The sequence below is a fragment of the Phodopus roborovskii genome, unplaced genomic scaffold, assembly GCF_943737965.1.
Source record: "Phodopus roborovskii unplaced genomic scaffold, PHOROB, whole genome shotgun sequence".
NCBI lineage: Eukaryota > Metazoa > Chordata > Mammalia > Rodentia > Cricetidae > Phodopus > Phodopus roborovskii.
In genome coordinates, this window is record NW_026126433.1 from 44,640,591 (window position 1) to 44,654,693 (window position 14,103).

General features: G+C 36.8%; 1 protein-coding gene across 1 annotated transcript in view; it reads left to right on the top strand.

The window, feature by feature from the left end:
- Fmn2 (formin 2) overlaps nucleotides 1–14,103 on the top strand; it is a 282,857-nt gene that overhangs the window by 172,455 nt on the left and 96,299 nt on the right. The gene's annotated exons all lie outside the window — the stretch shown is intronic.

Consider the following 14,103-nt stretch of genomic DNA (forward strand, 5'->3'; position numbering starts at 1 on the left):
TTGAGCTGATCTTTTTATGTACAGCAAAAGAAAAATCTGCCAATATTTTTATTTTTCATTGCTTCCAAAAGTTGGGCATTGGAATTCAGTTATCCAATCGTCTCTTAGCTATTTGAGTAACAGTTCATTTCATCGGGAACACGTTCATGTCTTGTTTTTATTTTGTAGCCAAGAATCTTTGGATATCCTCCATATCATTGTTGGACACAAATCCTGTCATTGTTGGAAGATTAATAGTTCTTGCCTGCTCTCCTTTGATATGCTTGCCCAAAATTCTGTGATTTGTGAGCACTTGTAAAAACAAAGCATGGTCCTATGCATAGGTTAAATGACACATAGGTGTTTACTGTTGTATTGTAAATAACAAAGCTTAACGTCACATAGTTTTGATAAGTGATTATCTGAAACCCCTCACATTTCTTTTATTAGTAACATTTACATGCAAGAAAATAGTCTTCCATAATTTACATTTTAAAACAATATCCCTTTCCATCTTTTTGTGCCATTTATTGTTGTTATAGTTTTCAGAATCTACTTCAACAGCTTTTTGAGTTATATTAAGTTTAGGCAGAGAGCAAATAAGATGACATAGCATTTTAATTTGATATTGTGTTACCAAATGAAAAAAAATAGCTAATTACTTCTGCATAGAAATTAAAATTTACATTTAGTTTTTAGGAGACCCAGTCCCAAAATAGGTGATGCATTTATCCAAGATGGTCCTGATCTGTCACCAGATTTACACAGTTATGTTCTTGTCACACATATATTTAGATGAATTTCAATAAATAAAGCATTTTCTTTTTTGTTTTTTGTTTTTTTTTTGTTCTTTATAGATTTATTATTAAACATTCACGTTTGCAACTAGGATTATTTCACTTTTGAAGGCTATTCCAGATTTGTAGTTCTAATAATTTTCCAGCCCTAATGAAACAGGCAGATGTTTAACAGCTCTGTTGCTTCCTGGGTTATGGCAGTCAGGTAGGGACATGAGCAAGGCCTCATCTGACTCTCCTTCCTTGCTTGCATAAAGCATTTTCTTGAAGTTCTTATATATTTACAAGGTACACTTTAAGTATTAGTGAAATGTGATCAGTACCTCAAAACAAAGTAACTAGAAGGGTTTTAATTCTCCCTCTTAGTTATATATGTTCCATTCCAGCTTTATGTGTGCCTATTGATTAAGGACAAGAAAGATAGCTTTGTCTTATCAGAGTGTTACAATTCTGTAAGAACTATTTGTTCTTGTGGGAAATCATGGAACCATATATATAAATTTGGGAGGGCAATGTGATGAGGAATTCTGGGAAGAGTTGCAAGGTGGGGAGTGATGGTGGATATGTTCAAGATATATTGCATACATGTACAAACTTTCTAATTAATACATTTTTAAAAGATGGTTAAAAGCAATTTAATTCTTAAAGCATTACAGAAGAATTCCTATTATAGAGTTTATGACAATTCAGAAATTACGGCTTTGTTTACTTGCAATGTATATACACAGTGAAGTGGTTCCAGGGGCATTTCTGAAGAGGCTGGGACATATTTCATACTTTCATCAACACTTCATTCTGAAAAATTAGGATTTCGTCATTTACAGATGATTAATAAGAGGAATGATATTATTAGTAAGTGTGCAGTTACCCATACATACCCATTCACATACAAACACTTGCATGTGAATACTCAGATACACACATACACAAACAAATCCATGTATACACACAACCATGTACATGTATGCACACAGATGTACAACTTCACATAATGTGCCTTCACAGAGATGTTCACACATGTACTTATACACATAATTGCAAATACTTGATATATGGACACATGGGTTTTCTTTAGAACCTCTAGGTATTAAATATACATGACAGAATCTCCTAAGTCTCAGAGCCCAGCAGCACAGATGTTAGATAATGGACTTGAATGATAGTCAGTGCCTTTTCCCACTCTATGTCTTGGGCATGTGTTTTCTAGATCAATGTACTTGCTACAGAAAACCACATATTGGAGGATCATCTTTGCAATATGTTAAAACCACAGGAGGTTGAGCAAATGTTTGCAGCCATAAAGGTGTATGACTTATATAAAGGAAAGATGAATATATTGAAAGAGCTGTACCATTCATTGATCAGCAACTTTAACAGTTTTCTAAAAACTCCCTTCTTTGTCAGTGGATTATATCAATTTAATGTCATAGAAATGGGAAATATGTGAGGGAGCTTCCGAAGCACACCTTAGTTCATGGCATCCAGAAGGACAGAAGACAGTAGATAAGTCTGGGGACAAGATACATACTCCTAACTATGCACCTTGTAACCACTTCCTTCAAAGACTTTCAACCTCTCTGTAGCCTTATTCATCTATGAGCTCATTGGTGCATGAAAATGTTGCTGAGGGCAATACCCTCTGACACTGCTGGTTGTCAAGAGAGACAAGCCTCTCATACATGCATCTCTTGGGGGACATGCTGTATCAAAACCATAACAGGGGGTTCATGACCAAGTAAGTACAGAAACTGCAAAGTTAATTGTAAAAGGAATTCACAGTATCTTACAGCAGTGATTTGAAGTAGTTCTTTCCTTTATTTAACCACAGAGCACCTTTTCATTCCCCCACAGAATGTGTGGTGGCTTTTGTGGTCATTGGAACACATTTTGAGAAATGCAAGCTTGGTACTGTGTTAGGAACACAAATATGACTGGACTCTGAGCTTACAAGAAAACAAGTTCAAGAAACAGTATCACTGTTTGTTGTTGAAGTTGCTTTCACTGCTGTTTGTAATATCAGCTTAGCTCAAAAAGGCATCAAATACTGAGAGTTAAGAAATTATCTCTTATTTTTAAAACTCGGATAATTTTCATATGGATGAAGTTATAATACTTAAAAACAGTATCTACTTTGGTCTGTAAAACCTTTAAAATCTGTTTTAATTTATTTTATTTTACTTTTAGATTTATGTATTTTTTTAATGTGTAAGGATGTTTTGCTTGCATGCATGTCTATGTACCACATAAATGCCCAGTGCCCATAGTGGGCAGAAGAGGGAATCAGATCCTCTGGAGCTGGAGTTACATGAGTTTGTTAGCTACCACTTAGGTCTCCTTGGAATGTAGCCTGTGTACTTAACTGCTGATTCATCGCTCCAGCCCCCAAACTGATTTTTTTTCTTTTTACACAGTGAAATTTAAGAATTTTCAAATAATCTGTCTACACTTTTTTTTTTTGGTTTAGAAGTAATTGTTTTAATCAGACATACAAAAAGTGAAGCATATAAACAAGTCATTATAGTACTCTGTGGTAAATATTCAGTAGCATTTGCTATTCATGATGTAATATTGAATTAATAATATGATTATTTGTTAGTAGAAAGTGTGCTGTCTCCACAAGTCACTCATCTGTCATCTAGCCCTCTTGTTTCTGCATACTATCTTGATATTTATTTCTGTGGAAACTGAGAAACAATGTGTTAGGTCTTGGACATTTTAGGAAATCACCCAAACTTCATCTTAGCATGCCTGTAAAGACATCCACTGAGTTGGGTCTGTCTTCTTATCTGAGAATACCTATGCCTGCCCCTCAGGATGAGAGTCAGGCTTCTGAGCTCAGTGAAATGCCTTTTGTTCAGCAATTTTGATTTCTTCTGACTGCTTGTAGCTTTCTTCTAGACACTGTCACTCCACATGATACCCCCAGTTCATTCTTTGTCAAGAGATGCAATCTCTGGAGAAACTATATCAAAATCTCAATAGACTTAAGGTAGCTGAAGTCTCTGAGCTTGCAACCTGGCTCACAGATATGTTCCACTGGGCACGAACAAACTTCGTTCATATCACAACAGAGCAGCAGAGCCCCATGAGTGTGTTCCAAATGATAGCAACCAAACAAAATCCAACATCTTTCAAAGAACATCATACTGATCAAGAAATGCTACTGAACTGTGTTTGCTATATTAGTAGTACACAAATCGCTTACCAATCTTAAGAAAAGCAAAGGCATTGGTAAAAGAACAAGCGCTCTGATTTGAGCTTGTAAAGTTCAAATAAGCAACAATTAATTCTTTTGGGTGAGGATGCAAGTAAGGGAATAAGCAACAGAATTCACTGGGCCTAAGGTAATGGGTCATTAGGGAATAAACTGGCCTGTTTCAAAATATGTTCTGTTTCTTAATTTGTAATTTGAATATATGGGTATTCATTTAATTGTTCTTTATATTTTATGTGCATGTTATATGTGTTCCTTTATGTGTAAGTCAGGGTTAATAATCTTATTTGAGAAGAAAGAAACCTGGGCAACCATCCAGGAATATGTTTGATTTAGAGTTGAAACTGAGTAATCCGGGCTTCACTAATTTAAAAAGTGTGATTGTTCAGTCTCTTCTGTTCTTTATGAAGAAATTACAAAACTTGCCAAATTCAAAAGTAAACATAGCTAAGGAACACAAGAATTTTAATTAAAAGAATAAACTATGTTAAAGAAGAAAAATATAATACTCTCCTTAGAGGTTAAAAGATTAATATGAAAAAAAGCATTTTTGATTAAATAATTTGAACATATATTATTTAGGAGAAAATATTAAAAATAAAATTAACTACTAATGTCAGAAAGCTGTTGAGGTCTTACATAAACATAATACATTATTTTTGGTTATTGCTTTTACTATTTGAGAGTAAACTAGGGAAAACCAAAACCATACTACTTTAATAGAAGTAATTTAATATAGTGAAGTTAACACATATTGAAAGGTCAAAACAGTAAAAATAAATTAATTAAAAAAAAAAACACCAATAATGTAGGAAGCCACCATCATCCATGGAATGCAGGAAGTCAATAGAGGTTGAAGTTAGTGTAGAGCTGACACTGTTAGCGGGCCTGCCCCATGGAGCTGAGACTAAGGTTCCCAGAGAGGAGACCTGCTGTAGATACTGCCCTAAGGACTTGGGGGAGCAGACCCCAGGGAGATGGGACTGGAGGCATCAGGACAATGTCATCTCTTAGATGAGAGTGGGCATCTGAGAGCTAAGTTTGGGATTCTGGCTGGCAGGTCTCTGCCTGGCTGCTCACTTTTGAGGGATGTGGTGATGCTTCCTTGAGTCTGGAAACACAGTAGACCCTGGAATGACCATGGTCTGGTTGTGAAGACCAGGGCATTTTCCCCTTTCACTGTGGAAACTTAGCACCAAAATATTTGATAAGGAAGAAAGGTGTTTTGCATAATCTATCACCATTGTCAGATATAGAAAGGTAGTTTGGAAGTAGACGAACATTCAATCAATCATTCATTCAGTCAATCAATCAATCAAACAAACAAACAGAAAACCAATAATCTTCATGACTGACATCCATTTAGTTTCTTGTTTTCACTATTCTAATATGATCTTACCCACCTTCATGACTTTCAAGTTCAGAGTAAGTGGAGGGATTGATAACTTTTGGAGACAGGTCAGCTACACTATATACCCTTTTAAAAATGTTTGCTTATTTGTTTTGTGTGTGCATGCGTGCGTGCATGCGTGCGTGCCTGCCTGTTTGTCTATCTGTGAGTCTGTCCATGTGTACATGGGTATGGGCCTACATGTGGTATATGTGGAGACCAGACAAGTTCCAGAAGTTGATTTTCCCTTCCACCATGTCTGTTTGGGGAATTGAACTTAGGTCATTGGGCTTGGTGGCAAGCACCTTTACCGATATTTAATGCTGACAGACTTTTTTTTCTATGTTGTCTTCCCACTTTGAAGCCATCTAGACAGCCTCACCAATGAGGCTGTCTGTTTCTGAAATACAGAGAAGGAAATAATCAAGGCAGGATTTACTGGAGATGCTGAGTAGTATCCAGGACAGTAAAAAGGTATCTGTAGTTAGTCTGTCCTCACATCTGGTTTAGTTCTGATGATAGTTGTCAACTTGATGGTCCTTGTACTTTTCAGTTTGTCTCGACCTTTGCCATTATACTATGTTTTGTGTGTTCTCAGTGTCATATAGTGTACAACTTGGAACATTCAAAGATGGGGACTTGCATTTAGTAACCAGAATACATACAAAAGACCACAACTGCTGGCACATGCGTAAAATCCAAGCACTCAGAGACAGGCGGTCCCTAAGGCTCCTTGGCCACTCAGCCTAGCCAAACAGGTGAGCTCCCAGTTGGGTTGAGAGACCAGGTCTCTAAAAACAAGATGGATCGCTCCTGAGGAACATGTAAGGTTGCTATGAGGTTTCCACATATGCACACTTATGTGTATATTCACCTGCATGCACATGTCTATACATATTTATGAATGCACACACACACACACAAACATACACACACACACACACACACACACACACACACACACATATATATGTATATAGCAGTTTTGTTTATGTCTATTATAGCCTATGGCTTCTGTTCATTCCACAATTCGCCGAGAGCACCTAAAATACTTCTGCTGTGTTCCAAAACTTGGAAGTTCACACAAGTTAGTGTTACATGTCATCAGTACAAGTAAAATATGGTTTCAGTACACATTAAGGTGTGCTAAAAGCACAAAGCATCTCACACACATTACCTGGTACTATGAAACTCTTGGACAAAACAGTTGCTGTTTCCATGTTGTAGATGAGGAAAATAGGGCTAGCAAGATTCGGGAATGTGTCCAAGTATACTGGTGGTAAACCAATTTATCTTCTGAACTTGAGAAATTTGAACTTGTGGACAAGAGTTTTAAGCCCCAATACTTTGCTTTAAATGGATCTTTTGTTAGTTCTCTGTTCGTGGTCTGGACTAGAAAAAGTCTTTCTCTGGAGGTGGTCTCTCTTGCGTTTTGATATGTAAAATCATAAATTAAATTTCTGTATGTATAAAATCAGAAACAGAAGAGTTTTACTCTTTGGAGAAAATATGCTTTATTATGAAGATTTTGTACCACTAATTTTGTACTACAATGGAATCCACTAGTGAGACAGCATTGCAAAAGCACAGTCACTGTGGTATCAAATTTAGTGCCTGGACATCATTGAACCTCCCTTTGTGGTACACTTTGCCAAATTCTTTGATGCAGATGAATGTCTGTGGTGGTAGGTAACTTTTCCAGTTTCAATATTAGTGTGCAGCATGGCTAGGCAGTAGTAAGAACTGCAAGGGAATAGTACCACTCCAAGGAAGTTCAGTGAACTGCTGAGGTCTTTAGGAGAACCATAAACACAACAGATTATACTACAAATCAATATTTAAGGATGTTCCAAATGAAGCTAGGCACCTGGCCAATAGTCTTAAGATCCAGGATTGCTTGGCATGATGGCATATGCCTTTAGCACTTGGGATGCACTGGTAGGCAGATCTCTGTGAGTTTGAGGTGAGCCTGGTCTGTAATAGTGAGTTTCTAATCAGCAGGGCTACACAGTGAGACCCTGTCTCAATAAATAAATAAATAAACCTAGGCATCAGTGTAAGTCATGTAAGGCATTTGTACCCTTGATCAACATTCATGCTTTGTCTTGAAATCATGCCATCTTTGGAGAAAATGTCACAGGCTTTGATTTTCTTTGAATAAATTCCTACTGTGTATTAGGACACGTTTGAGAGATCTTAAGGATTTATGGAAATACTTTAAAGCTCCAGGTGAGGGAATACGCCATTCTAGGGAATACTCCATTCTATTTATAAAATTTAATCTGATGCTATTTCTTAAAATCCTAAATCCCAAGGCTTTGAACTTACGGAGGAAATCTGTTGCCATTGAATTACTTCCTTTCTTCAATGAGTCTTTTAAATCATTGCCAATATTATGGTTAATGATGATATCATCATACTTGTAATTAAAGGTCATATTTAAAGATACTTAAAAGCATAAGAAAACTACAATAAGCAGATTTTTTTTGTGGTTATAGTGATTTTATTCTAGTGTAAAGTTGCTTGTCTGCCATCTTAGATAATGAAATGATAACCTTCTGAAGCCATTTTAGAAAGTTAGCTTTGTCACTCATTTGGAAGAGTACAGCTTACAAATAATTTTTCAGTGGTAATTATTACTGTTCAACCTTCTTATCACCTTAAGGCTTCAATCAAACCACTAATTAGAGATATACATACAGACCTATCATGGTTGTTCATATCTGTAATTCCCATACTGTGGAGGCAGAGACATGAGGATTACCACAGATTTGAGGCTAGCCTGAATCACATAACATGTTCTGGGCCAACCACGATTATACACTATCTAAAATAAATAAAGCAAAAACCCAGACATCCAGGAGTTCTACTCTGTGAGACCCTTTCCTCATGCATGCTGGAATATTGACTAGACTGCTCTTGTACAGATGTTGTATAGGCCAGCATTGCTGACTAGAGTCCCTGAGTATAGCTACATGCCTTGCCCAGTATATAATGTTTGTCATCAGTCCCATTTGACTTTTGGTTCTTGCAAACTTTCCTCTTCTGACATGTCCTTCTCTAAGCCTTGAGTGATCATGGAGAAAGGACCCTAAGAGGAGCTGAAGAAGGCTAGTGAAAGTGTGATTTGGTCAAAGTAAAATGTACTCATGTATGAAAGAAAAGTGATCTAAAATTTTTAAAAAACATACTTTTGTAGAATACTAAGACTCTTACACCTAAGTAAGATGGATGTAAAGTTTCAATCAAGTTTTTCATGATACTGGAGGCATGTATGACCATGGAAAATGTAATTTAGCCAGTGTTATTTACTATACACACACCTCTCCTTCTCCTCCCTCCCTTCCCCCTTCCTTCCTCTCTCTCACTCTCTCTCTCTCTCTCTCTCTCTCTCTCTCTCTCTCTCTCTCACACACACACACACACACATACACACACTCTCTCACAGTCTACCTTGCTCATTGTCCCTATATAGATACCTTTTTTTTTTTGCTCATGATCTGAAGCATTTATATCTAAAGACTAGCACTCAGTTTCCAAATATTATGTTATTATGTGATTTCCCACATGAATAATCATGTGTAGTGGTGTCAAATGTATAGTAGTAACTAGCTCATACTTATATTCCTGTTAGTGAGCACTACACTGTGTGTTTTACACATACACACACACACACACACACACACACACACACACACACATATATATATATATATTAATTTTCAAAGTCCTGTGAATTAGGCACTGTTACTATTTTCCCCCAACTTTTCTCCATTTTTATAAGACATTGAGACACAGAGAGCCTATACCTAGTCAATGTTAGAAAAATATCAAGTGGAAGAGGTGGTATGCTGACTCACTGCCCAGGGTCAGGCTCTTGGTCCCTAAGTTAGATTCTTTTCTACCTGTTGCTGCCTTTGGTAGTAAAAGGTAACAACAGTGATAGTTAATTTGCACAGCCTTTCTGTGTTCTAGGAATAGTTCTAGAAGGACTTTACATGTGTTCACTTATTTATCCCTTATAGAAATCCTAGGGAGAAGTTCACTAATTTTTCATGTAATCCTTAATGAACCTGAAGTGCTACCCATTAGAAAGGCATATACAATATTATCTCTTCTAGCTCCACCCATTTGTTCACAGAGGGAAAAAACAAAATCATTTATGTATAAAGTGGCCTTTGGAGGGAGTGACAAAAGGAATTTGGTTAGAGGGATGATTTTTAAATGGCAATATAAATAGTATTACTCATTCATTTCTATTTTCAATGCAAAATTTTAACTGATTCATAAAAAGTATAAAAACTTAAACATGGTAGTGGAGCATCAATGCCACTAACTTACTACACAGCTGAAGAATGCCTTCCTGGTCCCTTATCACTCCAACCCACATACTCATATATCCAGTATGCATTCTTTTTCTTGTTATTATGAGTGGGTACTTGGCAGGAAGTGTATTGATGGAGGGTCTTTGTTGGCTTACAGTAGGTTATACTGTGTCTTCAGTTATGAGGCAGAAAGCAAATAGGAAGTCAAGCATGGCTTTAAAACCTTAATTCTTACTCCAACTTCTTGTACTTGTAAAAAGAAAACAGTATGCATCTCACTGCCTGTAGGTCTCTGGAAATAGAATTTGTGTGTTCTCAAGAATGAACCCAAATAAGAATCTAAGCAATAGTGGAGAAATACCCATCCCCTATAATGAGATTGATGGCTACCTTAAATGCTATCCTAGAGTCTTCATCCAGTAGCTGATTGAAGCAGAAGCAGACACCCATGGCTAAACACTGAGCCAAACTCTTGGAATCCAATTGCAGAGCGGGAGGAGGCATGAGCAAAGGGTTCAAGACTATGCTGGAGAAACCCACAGAAACAGCTGACCTGAGCAAGTGGGAGCTCACGGACCCCAGTTGGACAGCTGGGGAACCAGTATAGAACCATACCAAGCCACCTGAACATGGGTGTCAGTTATGAGACCTGGGCAGGCTATGGTACCTCTGACAGGGAACCAGTATTTATCCCTAGTGCACAAATGGACTATGGGAGTCCAATTCCTATGGAGGGAAACTCTCTCAGCCTAGATACACAGGGGAGGGTGTAGGCCCTGATCCAAATGATGTGTCAGATTTTGATGATCCCCAAAGGAATCCCCACTCCCTGAGGAGTGGATAGGGATGAGATCGGAGAGTCAGTGGGGAGCATGGGAGGGAACTGGGATTAATATGTAAAATGAGATTGTTTCTAAATTAAATAAAAATGTATGAAACAAACAAATTTGTGTGTTGTCCCCCTCTCCCTTTCTCTGCTGAACCCATTATGATGTATAGACAAGGTTCTTCTGTGGGGAAAGGGGGGCAGTTTGGTTCTGGAAGATTAGTTTCTAGGGGTTTTCCTTCTAATCAACATGTTTGTTGTCTTTTGTGTATGTGTAGATATTAATATGACTTTCTTGAAGATCACAGAAAACTGGTAGTTTTAGGCTGCATTTAGCATTGACTGAACTTTGAGACTTTCATGATGTAGGCCTGCTTCAGAGAGAGTTGGGAGATGGATGTTGATGGTCAGTGTGACAGTCACAAGGTGGTGATTGCTCTGCCTCACAGCATGCAGCTCTGTAATGAAACCATTGTGTTGGAGTTCATTTTATCCTGGCCTATCTGAGGCTTTTGGTTCTCCTTCCCTCTGGCTGTATTTTTCTTTGTTGGGAAGCCTAATGCATACTTCCCAATATCAATCCTTTAACATCACACAAATCTCTTTGGCTCAGCCAAGGCTTTAAATTAAACAAAAGTTAACACTATTGGAATGGCTCAGTTATGCCTACTGCCTCCTGACTAATGTTTTTTTATTTTTTGTTTTTTTTATTTGTATTTGACTGTAATTAAGTTTTCCAAGAACTCTATCTTTGCTCTGATTTTAATAATGTTTCTAAATGACCCTCATGTTTATATTGCAGTGTTTTGTGTTCTTAAAAAAAATTGCAGTTACATACCAATTTTGAAAATGATAAGTACAAGCCAGAATAATATGTTGTGAAATATGGTATACTACAGCTGAGAATAGAATGGGAGCCATTGCTTTAAAGAAATATCCTAATACCTTATGTGTTAAATGTGCCTAATGCCTTATTGTCTTAAAATTATTCTTATGTGTGGTGATTATTAAAATATGTATGAGAATAGTACATCCACAATATTTTTAAAGCTCTAAGCCATACTATTATGTGTTGTAGCATAATAGTTGTGGATAAACTATCCACAAATAATAGAATGTATTTTATCTCATAAGAAAGAGCTTAGAGATCTAGAATTTGAGCTTTTATGTCCTTTGTAGTATTGTGCTATCACCAGAATATGTCCAGATTAAAGAAATTCATAATCATGGGCATAGCTGATAACACCTTCTTTTGTGTAATGTTCTGGTTCCTCCATACCTCAAACAACTCATACCAGGTGAGTAGGATACTCTTGGCCTTTGGGAACAGGAATTACAATCAGAGACAAAAATTTAAACTAAGTAAATGTGAGGTGCTATTATAACCCCTGTGGGGGGTCACATATTAAATATCCTGCATATCAACTATTTACATCATGATTCATAACAGTAGCAATATCATAGGTAAGAAGTAGCAACAAAATAATTTTATGGTTGGGAGTCACCACAACATGAGGAACTGCATTAAAGGGTTGCACCATTAGGAAGCTTGAGAAAACACTTATGTAAGTGAATGATTTCCATATCTGATGGTTAAACTAGACTTGAACATTCATTTATTTCATCTAAATCCAGTGTTATGAATATGTTGTATAGAGGAGGGACACATGAAGTTGAGGGAAAGAATGCCCCTCTTTCTTTAGAGTGACAATTAACTGCTAAACTGGATATGTTTAGATAAGAGGTACCAACAGCTGATCATAAGAGCCAAAAATATGTCAAGTGAATATGTAATGTGGAGAAATTGAATAACTATGGCATTTTACAGATAAACAAGTAGCTAACTATAACTATGTGGATTTTAATTATAATTAATATTATAATTTTATATATATATATATATATATATATATATATATATATATATATATCACAGTAAATAAGTGGAGAATGGTGGATAGGAATAAAACATAAACCTACCCTTGGAAACTAGAATTCTATTACCCATTAAAGACCTGAGCTGCGAATTTTCTGAATACTTGCAATATTTAAAAGTAACCCCTAGGCTTATTCTACCAAGGTTTGACTATAGAGAAAGAGTGGCTTAATATCTAGTTGTAAATACTAATGGCTAGCACAGCTTGCTGAGAAAAGAGTTCCTGACAGAAGTATAAGTAGACTCCATCAAAAACTCCAAGATGTTGGCCAAACATTGTTCATGCGTTTTCTAGATCTCAAATTGTGCTTAATCCTCATTGTGTACAGGGAGTTCAGGTAAAAGATAGATTAAACAGAGGAAAAGCATAATTTTGTTTACCTTATACTAAGAATATAGGTTATAAAATTAAATGAAAAAAATATGAATATAAAATAGTCTATCACAATATTTTATTATCATGTATGTATGTATATGGTGTGTGTGTGTTTGTATATGTGTGTGTGTGTGTGATATGTGTATATGTTGCATGTTCACATATGTGAATGGTGGTACACATATATCTTGCCATACTTGTGGCTGTGTGTCAGGCCAGTTGGCACATAAGCTTTGTGGATTCACCAGTCTCTGTTTCCCACCTCGCCATGGGAATACCAGGTCCACAGGTAATTGCTGTTTTACTATGCTGTACATGGGTTTTGACTCAGGTCATCATGCTTGCATGGTAAGGTCTTAACACACTGTCCATCTCCCTAGCCCACAGTTTTCATTTTCCTATTTGTTAAATGTTCTATTCTGTCAAACTTGCTGAGCAAAAACATTCGAAGACTTTGCCACAGTCAGCCCATGATATGGCTCAGCTTTTCTGACAGTGAACTCCCTTTCCCAGAAGACAACAGCCTTGTGAGATGGATTTCCATCACTTCCTACTGTCAGGTGATATTAGGACATTGTACATCTCCAGATGTAATAGAACTCCATGAATGAAACTATGGTTCTCCTATTTTCTCATGGTATTTGCTTTGTCTTTTAGACAAAGCAGGCTTGTCTTAAGCTTGTGACATAGCTGAGGATGACTTTGAACTGATCATTCTATCTCTACCTCTCAGAGAGGGAAGAAGAATTTTTGTTGTTTTGTTTTGTTTTTTCCTTTCATGCCACCCTAAACCACTACACACTAATGTGACAAGTTTCTACTCTTCTCACTGATATGGAAGAAATGTTAAAGACTGATGGTTTAGAATAAATGCTCTCTGTGAAGAGAGGTGTTCTCATCTTGTCCCTGGCTGTTAGAATATGTGGAGCTGAACCCGGGGCACAGAATGGAGGACAAGTGAGGTTTGAGATGACAGAGAAGATTGCTTCACAGTTCAATGCTGCTCAAAGGCTTTTTAGCATCTCTTCCTTTGACCCTGCTAGGAATAATTGACTGAAAGATTAAGGGGGACACTAATAAACTAGGCCTTATTCTCTATAAGCAATGGCTATATTGCCTTATATAAGGATCTACCTTATCCATTATATTAGAAAATTCTTGACAAAATCATTATATGCATAGCATCATTTGCAGACATTTAAAAGAAGACATGAAGCTTGCTGGCATGGACCTATTGCTTCAGCTACTCTAGAGACTAAA